A 15,541-nucleotide genomic window follows, 5' to 3' on the forward strand; every position below is an offset into this window, starting at 1 on the left:
CAGCTGGAGTGTGAGCTGTGAATACATTCGCCTACTTGCCAAGCGTAATAAGTGACTTCTCACTGACGTACTGTGTGCTGCATAGGGGTCTGACACACTCCCATTACACAAATGTTAGTGCAGCTTTGAGCACCACAGAAACCAAAGCTGATTGCATGGCTAGATACCCCTCAAGGTCATTTATGATTTTATAATTTGTATTCTAATAGCAGAGATGATTATATTTGGACTTCCCTCTTCGCTAAAATTGCAGGTGGCAGCTCACAAAACATGATGACATCACTTTTCTCTGGTAATTAGAGTGACCTCCTGATAAATATTAATAGGTTGCATTTTCTTGTATTTTGTGAGTGCATTTGTGTTTGCATCACATTTCCATTCTGAGAATTCTGAAGTGGAGCACTATATAAATGAACATCCAAAATGCCAGCCAATTGCTATGGTGTGCCTTTACTCAACCTCTCCACATTAAGCCCTGGTTGTCAAACAGATTGTCTGCAGTGCTCGGTGCAGGATTGCCATCGGCCTTACAGCTACTTCAGGGTCCAACTATGGCCACCCACACCTTTTTTATTTTTTTTTACAAGAGACACTGAAAGGGTGACAAGCTGCTAGTACGTTTTTTAGGACAGAAACGGGACTCCTGAAATGATCATTCCAGCACAGGAAATGATGGCAGTAATAGCTCAACAGCCAGCACGTGTTCAGGAAGAGGAAACCCACTCAGCAGTGGCTACATTCAGTCATCTTGTGTGGGAAAAAAACAAGGTTTAAAGACATCAAGTGGCATCCTTGCAGTCATATTGTGGAAATTATCAGTATCACAAGATTTGGTTTAAAAACTGAATTGTTCTGAAACTTTCCCTGGCTGTATTTAAACGGTTATTATGTATAGAGTAGGTCAAAGTGTTCACTGTAGACGTAAAAAAAAAAAAACTCCAGGTGAGTGCAACTTTACTGAAGAAAATTCTGTACAAATTTAAAAAATGTTATGAGTAAATATGATGACCAGCTGTGGGTTGTCAATCAAACGGAAGATTAGTGGTTTGATCCCCGACTCTTCCAGGCCACATGCTGAAGCGTGCGCTCCCACAGTGTGTGAAAGAACAGTCTCTTCCAATTTGTTATATAGTATCAATGTATAAGCTGAGTGTGCACCACAAGTCTCTCTTAAAAACATGTGGATAGCATCATACATCAGTGTGACATCTGGACTCAGAGTGTGAGACAAGTTTCATTTTCATGTTCTGAGCTACAAAGCCGGGCTGCTGGAAGAGGATGCACGCACTCAACACAGTCAGATAATCCTGATTATCCATCTGTAGATATTTCATCTGTCTCTCTTTTTCCATACTCTTTTTTTTTTTTTTTCCCTCACGTGGCCTGGATTGGTTTAATGCAGTGTTTTTACATTTCTGAGTGCAATGAGAAGATTTATAAAAAAATCTCATGGTTGAAAATGTTAATGAAAAAGTTTGACATGTTGGGAAATATGTTTATTCTCTGCTCAGATGAGAAAATTGCCATTCTCATGTCTCTACTGTAAATATGCTAGGGTGCTATAGCCTGGAGATAAAATAACCCAGCGTCTGATCCCTGGTAAAACCACTTATTTTCACTCTTCTGTTTGAACAAATGAGATTATCTGTTGTGAGCTTTGAGGTGCTGGTAGACAGATTTGCTTTTTCCGGTAGACGGAGTTAGGCTACGTGTTTCCCTGTGTTTCTAGTCTTTATGCTAAGCAAAGCCAACTGGCCTCATCGACTGCTGGACTCTTTATTAGATTGTTTGTTCGCTTACACTTGTTTATTTCAGTGAACTTTGTAAAGCACTGTGAGACACTCTGTTGTGATATTGGGCTATACAAATAAATTGAATTGAACTGGCTTGGGGGGGGGCATCTTCAGACACAAATGGTCTGAAAATGTACCATTGAATCTCCTTGGTCTCTGTGACGTTTCTCAAACCCTAAGATGAGTCCCCCATGCATAGGGTTGCCATATTGCCTTGCTTTGCCCCTGCTGTAGCCCTGAGTCCAAGGCAGGGCCTGCACACTCCAGTGCACGGTTAGCAGGCCAATGGGACATTTTTCGTGTCCCTGAGCAGGAATTTCAAACCAATGTATGTCTATGGGATTATCTTTGCGTGTCAATATCACGTCTGTTTTTCCTGTCAGTAGGACTTGGAGCACAGAAGCTGTGCTGTTATTTCAGGAAGAGGTGAGAGTGAGGAAAAGCGAGTGTCCTCGCCTCCATAGAAACAGTCGAGCAGCTTTCACTATTAAAAACTGTCAAAACATGATTATTCAGGATGAAAGGGAACATAAATTAAAATGGAAGGTCGAAGCATAAACTGCTTGTATTGCTGACTTATCAAACACACGTTTTTGACCGGCAGCGCACCGCCATGGACTGATAAAATGAAGAGGAAAAACGAGGAGAAGACGTTGCGGTTAAATGTTGAGTAATGTAGCAGTCATAGTTTAAAAATTAGTATAAAATGAGAAATAACAGCACCGCCTCTGTGCTCCCAAGTCCTCCTGACAGGAAAAAAAGACGCGATCTAGACCAGAAAAGATAATCCCATGGAAATACGTCAGTTTGAAATTTGTGTCCCCGGACATGAATCCATAGAAGCTAGTTGGCTTAAAAGTAGTTGATTTCAGCTGTTTTCCCCTGTTTCAGTCATAATGCTAAGCTAACTGTATACTGTATACATATGAATGTAGCATTTATCTTCTCCTCTCACTCAGTATCTCCTTAAATGTTGATCTGTTTTGACATGGCTGCTTTTGACGCCCCCGCCCCTACCGTAAATGTTCATCCTCACACGCTCATAAAGCCACACACAGGAATGTGATCAGACAAATTATACCTCATCCACCTTCACCATCTGCTCATAATCTGGAGCGTTATTTCATCATGACTTATTTTAAACAAAAGAATAAAGCGCTCGAGTATATTTATCTATAAGGCAAGAGCAAAGTCTTAACTAAAACGGCAGATCACACAATAAATGAGTCAAGAGCGACGATCGGCCCAACCTTCACATTATGAGTCAGGAGCAAGAGATGTTCATGCTTATTCAGTGTGTCCACTGAGGTGTGTAGCCTCTTCATTTAATATTTCCATGAGGTTGCATATGAGTGTACCCTAGGCAACCCCTGTAATAAGGAGGTAATGTATTCTGCGCCAATGGCAAAAAGGTTCGCTTGAAACATCCCTCACAGGAGGAGCGGTTTTCAACTTGACAGTGGACACATACATATTTAAGCCAACTAAAAAAATGAATATTTCATCTCCAAGCATTTTCATCTCCAAACATCGAAACACCTCAATGTCTCAAATAATGAGCAAGGTAAATTACTTTTATTCACAGGGGGAATGCACAACAAGAAATGCTGAAAGGGAGGGAGAACCCATAGCACTTATTTTTGTCTTTTGGCAGCATTCTTTGCGTCTTTGGAGAAACTGGATGTTTTAACGGACATAAAGAACAAATTCTTTCCTATGATTGTTTTCCTAACCCTTTTTCAAAGCTGTAATTGAGTTATTATGTTATATTACAATGTCAGCCTTAATCCTTTGTAGCCTGACACTGAGCCGGGCTATAACTCATACTGACCTGTAATTCATGTCATCCGAGAGCCGCCTGAGGACTTTTGGGTTTACAGATATGTAGGCACATGCCAATGGAGAGGATAAATGATTCCATAACTGTGCAGTAGTTGATTTTTACTAGTGTGGTCTGTGTACGTGTAATATCAGACAAATTTTCTCTATTTCTGTGATGGCACAGAGGCTCTCAAATGTCTGAGTTTCCAAAGAATCAGTTGTAAAATTGTATTGCAGTGGCTTAAAATGGCTGTGTGGTATGAGGGAGAAAGTAGGTGCTGTGCCTAGTGCCATAACAGCAGCACCACGCTGGAGAGAATTACTTTAAGTCAGACTGGCTCCCTGTGCACCTTTCATAGATGGGGAATTAACCTGCCACAGCTTGAAACGCTTTACTGGGCACTGGTCGATACTGTCATTATCCTAAAGCAATTCTTAATTCTATTTGGCCCCGAGCTTAAGATCCCTGTATTGATCACAAAGTCAGGATGCCACAACTACTTTTTTTTTCTATGGTTAAGACCTCTGTGTAAAGGGGGGGAAAAAATGCTCTGAGCTCATAGTGCAGAGCTCTATATACAGCTACACATGCACCTAAAGATATCAGTTTGAAAGTTTAAATATATGTTTCTTGGTGTTTAATCAAGTATTACAGCCACGACGCCCAAATGCAACTGAGAGGTCCCTCAGTATTTCATCAAGGGTTACAGAAAAAGGCAGCTCTCTTTCATATCCTGTTTTGCGAGATGAGAGATATTGATATTATTTGCCTGAGCACTATCAGCATGAAGCAGAGCCTTTAAAGGAAAAGCCGCTGCTAAAACACCTGTACTGAAGTTCCTGCTTACAATCCGTTGTTCTCAGGGCTTCTGCCAATGCTGCTGCTTCCCAGTCTGTGAGAGATGGACAAAGTCACAGTCACGTACCTCTTTTTCTGTTTCAGTCCGTCTGTCATCCACACACACACACACACACACACACAAATGAACACTCAGGCAGAACGTATCGCCACCTGCCACAGACGATCCACGGAGGCCTGAGACACTGGTTAACACAACAGGACATGTGTAGCCTCAGGTGACTCAAATTGCAAAACTAACACCATGCTTCATTGCACCAAGAACTGGGTGTGAAATACCAGTAGAAAGGGTGTGTATGTGTGTGTGTGTTTGTGTGTGTCAATTCAAATATTCGTCTAAATGTATGCATTTGTGTCATTACAGATTCAACCTGTACTGTGTTGCAATGTCTAATATGGGATTCATTAGGGATGTAAAAGCTGAGTGAGGAAGAAATTAGTTATTGCGTCTCTAAATTAATTTTTTTTTTTTTTTTGGAGTAAAATATTAGTGGGAAGTTTGAAATTTGCAGTTCATTAAATTATTATAACCAATTGACATGGGCTTCTGGATTTCTATGATTTTTTAAAATTTATTTATTTATTTTAAAGCAGTGGTATCATAGCATCAGTGTCAGGATCGATGTGTTGGTGCATCCGAAAGTGAAATAACTTCACCGGAGCTAGATACAATAATTAAATGTTCCTTTTATGATGACGCATCACAAATAAAAGGAGAAAATATAGACTACGATTACACTGACAGGCGACATTTTGTATGTATACTTTTAACACTTGTGTTCTGTATTTCCTTAAAGGGCTATTCCAGGGATTTAGAAGTCCACTTCCAGTTGGCAGACTTAAGAGAGACATAAAAAGTGTCAAATCAGTGGAGTGTCCCTTTAAACCTTTAAACAATTTAAATGCAGGACTTCTACCTTGAATGAAGCATCTTTACATTGCAGCATTGCTACTTTTACTTAAAGAAAAGAAGTGAATATTGTGTTTGAACTTAGATCCAGCAATGTTGAAATAACCACTGTGGTGTGACATGCCCTCACTGACAGGCCAACAGGTTACTTCCTCACTTCTGAGGTCACACGGCGCTCATTGGCTCTGCTGACCGAGCACAGACCGTCGGTCCCGGAAACATACGGGCCGTACCATTTGTCATTACAAGGGGGGGAGGTTCACTGATGGTTAATAACTGCAGGATGTCGCTGACTCACCTGTCTGAAACACACACTGCTCACCCAAACACACACGATTACATCACTCTTGATCCTACTAATTCCTTTTGTTATGCAAACCCGAGAAATGAGATCGATAACTCGCTCATATTTGTTCCACCCGCCGCATCAAGTTGACGGTTTGGCTCAAAATGGCTGTAGAGGACCAGTTGTGACTTCGACGGGTTTACCATGTATCTACGGGAAATGAGCCTGTATATAGTTTGAAGGCGCGTCCTCCACATAACTGGGGATCCAGGTGAGACCTACTAACAGTTCATCCCACACATTTTCAACCCGCCCGCTGCTTTTTAGGCGGAAACGGAGACAAACAGGCTGCACTCGGCTGCAGTGATATCACGATAGCAGCATTTCAGTGCAGCAGAGAAGAGCCCTGGCTTGGGTCTGTATTTCCAGTAACTGTTCAGTAAAACAATTCAAAGGACAGTCTTCACACAGTGAAGTTGTTCCGTCAGAGTGCGCACGCAGCAAAGACGAGACGGAAAGGCGTGCGGAAGGTGTCTCACGGTGTGTGTGCAGCTAGCAGAGCAGGCCTGAGACTAACGTTAACCCTGCCGCTAAAACAGTACTAATGACCCTGCAGCTGTGCGTCACACACACGGTGCATCGTCACGCCAGGGGTTCCCCTCAGTGCTGTGCACTTCTGTAGGGGTGAACACTTCACACAGCCCGCTGTGGGAATAATGCTGTGGAGATCACCTGACTTATCATGCTGTAAACATAACGTGACTGTTGTACCGTGAGCACCTGAGAAAGGTGACTCTCATTGGCCTGAAGAAGCTCATGACTGCCCTAAGCCCCCCCCCCCCCCTTGAAAGCCAGCAATGCTGGATGTGCAGGTATTGTTGACAGTGTTGGGGGAGAGAGATGTGAAATGAGGGTTCCATTGAGGAAGGGGTAGAGTTACTGGTTTGTGATTTAACTTTTTTTTTTTTTTTTTATTTCCTAATATTTTTCTTGTATGTCTCCATTGCCTGCTGTCTGACGGTGTTTTACCTAAGATTTAGAGTTTAACACCTTCAATGAAAGAAAGAAAGAAATGAAGATTGGTTCTGGTGAAGGAGAGAAAAACAGATTGTTTCCTGTTCCAAACAATCACACTTTGGTATCCACTAATCTTCTAGAGAGTGGTCTTTGGTTTCCTTTCCAGATACAGTTGTTGTCACAGAAGGTGCCGTAAAAGTCTTTATGCAGTACAAACTTGTCAATCTGAAGAAATGTGGTCGTGTGCGTGTGTCTGATCATTAAAACAAAGGTCTGACTCATAGTAAGGCAACAGAATTCAGACCTGTAGAGAGAGAAGTGCCTTTGCTTTTTTTTTTTTTTTTTCTTTTTCTACTTTGTGCTGATGGTGGGAAGCAGGTCACACCATATATACACATGCAAAAACAGATTTGCAGATACAAATCACTCCTGTGCGTGTTTCACGAGTTATGTAACTTGACATTTTTTTCGTGGATACCTCTGACTGTTTTACCTCTGACCATACTGTTTTTCACAGTTGGTCTAACTTTCACACACATAACGGACTTCATATCGCAGGAGTGGGCAATTAATTTTCCCAAGGGGCCCACACGAGAAACTGGGACTGTTGTGTAGGGCCGAACCTATAGACTGAACTTAATTCTGCTCAATATTAAATGTATCGCTTCATAAAAAGCAGTAAATGATATGGTTTTGAGCTGCTAGCTGTATGAATATATGTCACGGCTATTAAAATGTGGAGTGGGTCAAATATAGCAGTAAAAACTCCAATTATTAAATCGCTTTAATTTTATTTTTAACATTCAAACCTTCACAAAAAAAGCAATAGGTGCTTTTGATGTATTTCAGTTCTTTTGTCTTATTCAGTGAGAAAACTCCAGTCTCTCTTGGGCTCGAACAGGTGCACTGAAGTCTGTGATCATCAGTGAGAGAGGATGTGTATCTGGATTTGTTGAACGTCATCACTTGAGAATGTTTGTTCACATATGTAGGTGGATCCGAAGAGAACTAGAGAGCCTCCTCATGTGAGGAAAGTTCTCCTCTTTGAGAGACTGCTCTGTCCCTGGATGTGTGAAGCTTGGTTTTGCAGCTCAGCTAGCAAAGCATCAGTTCCCGCTCTGCATCCGTCAAGTTCTTGTATTTCTCTGTGTGTTTAATCACGTAGTGGCGATTTCAAATAGTAATCCTTAAACACTGAGGTCGCAGTGTTCAGACTAAACGCACGGCTTCACCTTTGACTTCAGTAAAATACTTATTAGTCCATGTCTTGTTGAAAATTCTACATTCTGTATCAACCTCTCTCTTTTTTTACCTTGAGGCCGTCGAACACATTACTGTGAAGGTGCGTAGATACAAATGTAAATCTCCTTCAAAATAAAAGTAATGCAGTTGCGTGCATGGTGACCATTCATTTAGCCTACGTTTTTCGACTACGATTTCTACGTTCCGATTGACCTCACACGGGCCCATGTATGTTCAAATAACACATCCATGCACGGGCCGGACAGGGATAGCCAAGGGGCCGGATGTGGCCTGGGGGCCATAAAATGCCCAGGTGTGCCATATCGGTTCCTGATAATCATCATCATCAGAGTCTTGGGGTCACTTACTGAGACTTCTGCCTCCAGTCCAAGAAAACGGAATGAAATGTTAATTTGCTTGAAGCCCGGTCAACATTAAGGCAGGTTCATTTTGTATTTGGGGTCCGACTAGAATACGTTTATTTTTCTCCTCCTGTCATACTGCTCTTTTCAGCATCTTTCTGAGTGCCCCATTTTAGCTCCTGTCTCTTTTACACCCCCCTCCGCTTACTTCTGCCTTGGCGGAGGATACAGCCTTACAATTACGTTTTCTGTGCGTCACATATTTATAATAGTTTGTTCATTATCAAACAAACTAACAAACAAAAAACCTCTAAAGACATATTGAGTTCACACACAGCTCCTCGTTCTTGTGTGTGGTTATTTTGGCTATTTTTAGATCGGCAAACTGGATATCATTTTAGTGGACAATAGCAGGACAGTAAAATTAGGTGAGGCCGGCAGAGAATACCAGTAACGGTAGACAGCACTGCCACCCACCATCCTCAATTGCCTTTTGCCCTCCACTGCAAAAGAATTTACATCTGGATGCTATGTAGTTCTCTAGCATTAGGAGAAAGCACGCAATAATGCACCTACTGGCAATTATTTTGATATCCCCTGACAAGCCGGTTGATGATGCTTCATTCAGAAGGTTGTGCGTCTTCATTGAACAGTGCTGCCGTGGCGGTGTGGTGAATTTCAATATTTTGCCATGAACAAACAGTTGTAACCTGACTCTACATGGTCAGAACTGTTCCAAATGCCACGTGTTTGACAGTCCGGGTCTGAAGACATTTGAATCCTAGTGATAGTGCCACGTTTAATAACATTTTTATTGGATTAACAAAAGAAGTAAGTCGTAGTGGCTGCAGAAACCTCAGAGGAGGATATGTTATAATACGGGCAAATAAAACCAATCCAGCGGCCGTCATTCTGACTCCGAAAGCTCTACATTCATCTTTCATTTCTCTACTACACATTTGTTTGTGAAGATTTTTGGCCAAGTCAGAGCTACCCCGTAGATTCAGTGTCAGTGTGAGGAACACCTGCTTCCCACACACACACACACACACACAGTGGAGAGTGTGACTGCCATGGCCTCCTATATCTCACACTTTAAAGTTCTTCATGTGCAACGATAGCGAAAGACAGGTTCCACTGTGTGATAGCACTTATCAGCGGGGATCTGAGGAGGAGGCTGGCATGTAAGCACACACCAAGCGAGCGACGGGGGTGTTTACTTTGGCCGGCAAGCACTTCCAGTGTGGTTTCACATTTGGCTGGATGAGGAGGAGGGTGAAGCAGATAGAGGAAACTTAGATGGCTGTCTAACATTTCCGCACAATCATAATCGAGATCATGCTGCCTAACACACGCAAGATCTTCTTATTCACGCACCACGCATTGCCAAGCTTAGAAGTAACAGTAGGTAGAAGACGTTAAGTCAAAGAGTATTGGCGTTGTACATGGGGGGGGGTAATGCAGCCAAACACTGAGTTGACCATTGTGCATGTAGCAGGTTGGACTCTGTATAATTTTGCTTCAAGGCTTGGCCTACTTTTAAATGAAGACATCTCTGCATTTAGGGGCGTAATAGAAGCTCTAGAGTGAACTAAAGTGCAGCTCTACCCTAAAAACATGGTCGTTCAGTCTAATTTAGTGATGCATTCAAAGGCGGAACTTCTTCTAAAACTGACAGAAAAGGATTCTGGCATAGAATTAGAAAGTCCATCAGCCTATTTAGCCTAATTGAATAAAACTGTTGAAGTTGTCTTTTTAAGTTCTACCTGAATTATAAGCAGCTGTATTCCATCTGCTGTATTCCAAGTGCTGCCCAAAGATGTCATGAGGGGAGAGTTAAGAACAAGGAAAGTGCATCTGTAGTCTGAATAATGAATGGAGACCATATTGTGGATGGAAAAGGGAGGATGTGGTTCAGTAATAGGCTTATGAACATTTCTCTCTGTCAAATTGTTGGTCTTGCTAGATTCTTGTTTCCAAGAAAATGAAAATTACATGTGAAGTCTAATGACTGACTTTTACATGATTTGTAGGCTGCAAGCAGCTAAGACTTATCATTATTATTATTATTATTACATTAGACTGCTCCTTTGAGCTTTAGCACAGTTCCTGGCTGTGTTTCACTTCTAGCAAACCATTTGTTTCCGTGTGCATGCACGGTAAAAGTGTGTCACAGTGTGGTAACAACATAAGAGGCTGAAGAGAGCAGACTGCAGCATTGGACCTGCATGGCCATTGTGACTGGTTTTAGCTTTCAGATCTGTCACTTGGCTTATTTTAATGCTGCTTTTATGATGCACCACAAGGCTCTTCTAAGAAAATGAAATCCAACAGTTTTTAAACTGGGGTTCAGTAAAGGCTGGCCTTTATAAATTTGGGTAGGGTAAATGGTTGGTAAAAATAAAACAAAAAATAGTTGACAGCAACACGTTTTGCCTATAATAAACAGTTTTACTTGAACTGAAAAAACTGAATTATTTAATAATTAGTTAATTGACAGAAAATCAGTTTTGACGATTGATTAATTGTGAGGCATTTGAAAGCAAAAATACCAAGTACTTGCATGTCAAATGGAAAGATTTGACTGACCATTATAAACTGAACTTATTTGAGTTTTTGACTAGTTGTCGGAAAAAATAAGCAAAATTCAAAGATGTTAATTTTGACACTGATGGGTACTAATCATTTTGATTTAACATATTCACCTCTGCATATGCAATAAGTAAGCACAAATTAAAATAACTAAAAGAAGGGTAGTGCGTTTAATAGTAATATGTGCCTACATAAACATTAAAATCATTGTCTCCTGCTGTAATCACTTCTCCTAAATACCTACTTGATTTACTGCTGAAGCCTCAAACTGGCTTCAGCAGCAACCCCATCACTTGACCAGGATACACAGGAAAAGCGATTACCGCAAGGAAAAGTGTTTCTCAGTTTATATGGCCATCTGACTATTGTTTTAAGACACACTTGGAAAATACTGAACCCACATTAATGTCTTAAGATGAGATGTTGGCAAGTCCTCAAATCTTGAAGATCAGGTAGTAAAGCTGTACCCTTCTAGACCTCTGATTAAGTGGTGCATTTTGATTAAAATTGCACACACATGTTGGCACACAGTTGGGGCCTGTGGAGTTCTGGGAGCCTTGCCCACTTCCAAGTGCCTTCATCATTTCAAGTGTTAATCATTTCAAAAAAGTAATTTCTAAGTTCTCAATTAGTTCTTTGTATTAAAACTGATGCTGTGTAAAACTAAGCTGTGGTGCGATAGATGGAACTCAAAATAGCAAAAAGTGGAAGTTAGTATAAAAATGAAATAAGTTGTAGATGCAGTACGGTGATTGTCTGTCTGTCTGTCTGTAGGACGGCTTAAGGCCTTGTCAAATGTTTTGGCCCATATGAAGACGCTTACATGTAGTTATGTCTACAAGCCTAAATTTCTCGATTAGCTTCAGACACCAGGGAAACTAGAAGTCGTTTTGGGCCTGCATGTGTTTTTTCGGTCTGGGCCAGACTTGTGAATTTGAAACCCAAGCCCACGCCTTGTCATTCCTCTATGGTCCCTCACACCCCAGCAGTGGCTGCTGCACATGCACGAAAGGCAGCAGAGAGGCGTTCACTTTCATCCTGTTATTTAGCTGCTCTCCAAATATCCTGTCTAACCACTGCTCATTTCTCTCCTTGTCCCACCCACTGCCTCCTCAGCCTTTCATCCTTCTGCGTATTTTTCTTGCAAACACATTTGTGTGTCTCTCTCATCCCACAGCTATGATTTAGGCGTCAGGGTTGCTACCTCTCCCTCCCAGCCACTGATCAAGTTACCCTGCCTTTACTCAGTTGTTCCCCCTGCAAGAGTGCTCGGTGCCTGCTTGCCGCCTGCCTCCCCGGACCTGTGGACCCAGCACAGTTCAACCACAGGCACCCCTGGTGAGTGGAGTGACTCCAGCTATGGCACAGACTCCCTGGAAAATGAAAATGATGCAGAGGAGCAAGCTGCAGAAGCGGGGCTAGCTGTAGTTTCAGAGCTGAATTTTCATTTCATGTGGGGTGAACTCCAGCATGTAGGCTGCTGTCCGCTGGCTGTGGGACAAACCGATCATATTAGAAATCTTCTTTGGTGTTTGTGGGTGAGAAGAACGGCGAGCAAGAGTGTGTCCTGACAGTGTTGTGAACTGCACAACAAGCCCAGCCCTACCGTGCGTCACAAGTTGAGTGATGATTTGTGGGCCGTATCGTTTTATGGTAATGTAATGTTGGTTCCCTTGACGAGTAAAAACCTCTTGTTAAACCCCACGCCACCCCATTCCCATAAAAGTGAGTGATGCAGGCAATGTTATGAGGGCCTCGACATCCTCTTAAAGTTGGTCTCTCTTCCCACAGTATGTGTCATGTGAGTGGATGGGATCTGCCCAGTTGGCTTAGCCAAAGCATGACACTGCAGAAATTTCACAGGATTGGCTTTATCACTTGATTAATGCACGCTGAGTAAAACTACTAAATCTCCCGAGGAACCGAGGGATACTATAGGTCTAACTTACAAGAGTCGGTGAGTAAAGGTGCACACCTGTGTCTCTGCCCATGCACTTTCATAGAGCGTAACATTTTATCGGGGCTACAGCATCTTCCTTCTGTTAAGCCTGTCGGGCACTCTCGTGGAGCCATAACTTCCTCTCTGCTGTCGCCAAGCTTTCAGCTCCTCTAGTAACTTATTTAGGTCTGACATATGGCCGTCCTGTGTGATGCAGGGTAACAAATGGCACAGGAAGGCCAGCCCAGGTTAGGCTAATCCATTCTAATTGAAAGGGAAGCAGCGCCATGGGCCAGTGGCATGTATGTCGCTCATCTCTGTGCTTGTTTTACAGTAATGAGACATCTGGGGCCGGAGAACAGAGCTGTTTGTAGAGGGAGAAACGGCTGTCAAGCCCAAGGGCATGGGGGTGCTTTCACAGACGGAACAACAGAGCTGACTGCACATGTATCCCTGTCTGGATGTGGGTGTTTATTTTGCTGCCTTTGCACAGTCCCATTTGCCATGCTAATGTAACTTTAAATTTATTTAATTGGAAAGAATAATACCCTGAAATAGCCTTACTCTTGTCCTTAAGATCCCAAATGTAAGGGCGGACGTCTCTGTGCCCAGAAGAGTCTACTGACATTAGGCCCACAGTTGCTGCATCCCATCATCGTCCATCTTTTGTGGATAGACAGAGAGAGAGAGAGAGAGGTTTGACTGTTATTCAGTCTTAATTGCTATGTCTATCTGGAGTGTGTTGGTTTTAGTCTGTGCTTATAAAAACAAAATAGACTTCAAATATTAATTTATTTTGGCACATTCTTTAGGCTAGATGCTTAGGAGACCACTGAGTCAGTCGTTTTTATGTAGTTTTTCCCCACACTGCTTATGTTTACAAGGCATCTGTATTGGGCTCAAAGTGACACATTTCTGGATCCTCTTTGTCCCCGCTCATGGTAGCAAGACAGAGCTAACGCTGAAAGGTGTTCCCACTGTTAGCCTCTATGTTTTTCCAGGCACTTGCGTGTTCACTGGGATTTCACTGGTATAAAAGCGGTAAACAAAAATCACAATTACATCAAATTGCAGTACTTAAAAATGACATTACGTATTGCAGCCAATTATTGTGATGGTATGGAATGAAGAGACAAGTGTATTGTCTCAGCCCTATGCAACCTGTTATATCCAGCTTACAGTAGTTGTCTTTGAGCGAGAAGAACAATATTATTAACAGTTATTATATTTTGCTGACAAAGTGCTACCACATCTCTGCCAGTAGGTTTAGGTGTGATTTGCCACAGCTCGGGTGTCTCATTTCTCTGAGGCACATGGTTTGTGGTGCTGAAAACAACCGTGATAATCTCAAGTTAATTGACTGATTAAACACTTTGTTGCATACATTTCCAAATTACTGAAGAAAATGTATGGATGTGGGCACAGCAGTCTCTGATTTCCTGTTACTTGTCCAGCCTGAGTTCCGTTTCGTCCACTCCACCTTCCTGCAACTTGGGCATAGGCCAGGCTGCCTTAGGTACAAGATGGGTTTACTTGGGTCTTATCCTGACTCTCTGCCCCTTCATCTCTCAAACGGAGAATGCAATTAAGTAATGCTCCAAAAATAAATACCATCAGCTACTGAATTCCTATCTAATAACGGTGTATTATTCATCTGATTATGTAGTAACCAGGTATGGATGAGTATCTTGCATTTGGTTGTCCTGGCTGAACACGGTGCTTGAGTGGTCAGAACACTAAGGGCAGTGGCACTAAATATGTACTTGACTTTCTCAGGTTTTTGCTCACTCTGCCTGCTTATTTGTGTGCCCCGAGCTACAAGCAGCCATAAAGGACCTGGTTTTGCCTTGTTCACATATTAAGGGTGACCTGGCAGTGGGTTAAGGCACTTCATATCTACTTGGACACGCTGAGCCCTCTACAGCTCACCAGAGACCTCTAAATTACTGCTTTTCACAAGCAGAAAAGCACCTCACGTGTTTTAGGGGAGATTTTTCTTTGTTTGCTGTCATGTTTTTGTTTTTTTTTTTCTGTCTCAGCGGCAGCTACACACACACACACACACACACAGAAATGATATCTTTGCTTGTGCAGGCTGTTGAAAGCAGAAGTAAAATCTTCTCTTAGATATTCTCACATGTAAGTGCCACTGCAGTATACTGGCACTGAAAGGTAGGAAGCTGACTAACCTCGGCAAAGATAGTTGAGAGGCTTATGGTTAATACTAAACTGTTGTAATCCATTATTTGGTTGATTTGAAAGCTCAGGTAGTAATGGTTCAACATGTACCTTTTCACTTGCCGATGGGGTTAATGGCAAGCAGCTACCTCAGCTGGACCGTACCTTTTTTTTCTTTCCGTCGGCGTGATGCTCTGTCATGCCAAAACTCACATTCTGCTCTGCCTGTTGAGGGTACCGGCTCGTTCAGCGTCCCCGCCTGTTCAGGGCTGCCGTGGAATGACAATGAAATACAAGAAAATGCGTCATCCACCTTCATGAGTGATGCCTCCCCTTTTAGGCATCATTACAAACAAATGAAAAGGGTCATTGTCCAGTGGTTTCCCCTCCCTAAGCCTCCAGCTTATGGGGATCATTTTTGTTCTTCTTATCGCTTTCTTTTGTGATTAGCTAAACGCTACATTGATCCGCCAAGTAGCTGAGGCAGGTTATCACATGGTGAGAGGAGCATGCAGCCAGGATGTTGCTCCAGCCGTCCCTCT

At 42.4% G+C, this 15,541-nt stretch overlaps 1 protein-coding gene across 3 annotated transcripts in view; it reads left to right on the forward strand.

Moving 5' to 3' along the window:
• The first annotated feature begins 5,851 nt into the window (after positions 1-5,851).
• znf438 (zinc finger protein 438) overlaps positions 5,852-15,541 on the forward strand; it is a 40,278-nt gene continuing 30,588 nt past the window's right edge. For 2 of the 3 annotated variants that reach the window (XM_070853144.1, XM_070853146.1), the window contains exon 1: positions 5,852-5,940. The gene's annotated coding sequence lies outside the window, so the exon portion shown is untranslated. Of the gene's footprint in view, positions 5,941-12,059; positions 12,221-15,541 lie in introns of all 3 variants that reach the window. The other variant, XM_070853145.1, reaches the window with a different exon arrangement.

Source organism: Pempheris klunzingeri, chromosome 21, assembly GCF_042242105.1.
Source record: "Pempheris klunzingeri isolate RE-2024b chromosome 21, fPemKlu1.hap1, whole genome shotgun sequence".
NCBI classification, from domain to species: Eukaryota; Metazoa; Chordata; class Actinopteri; order Acropomatiformes; family Pempheridae; genus Pempheris; species Pempheris klunzingeri.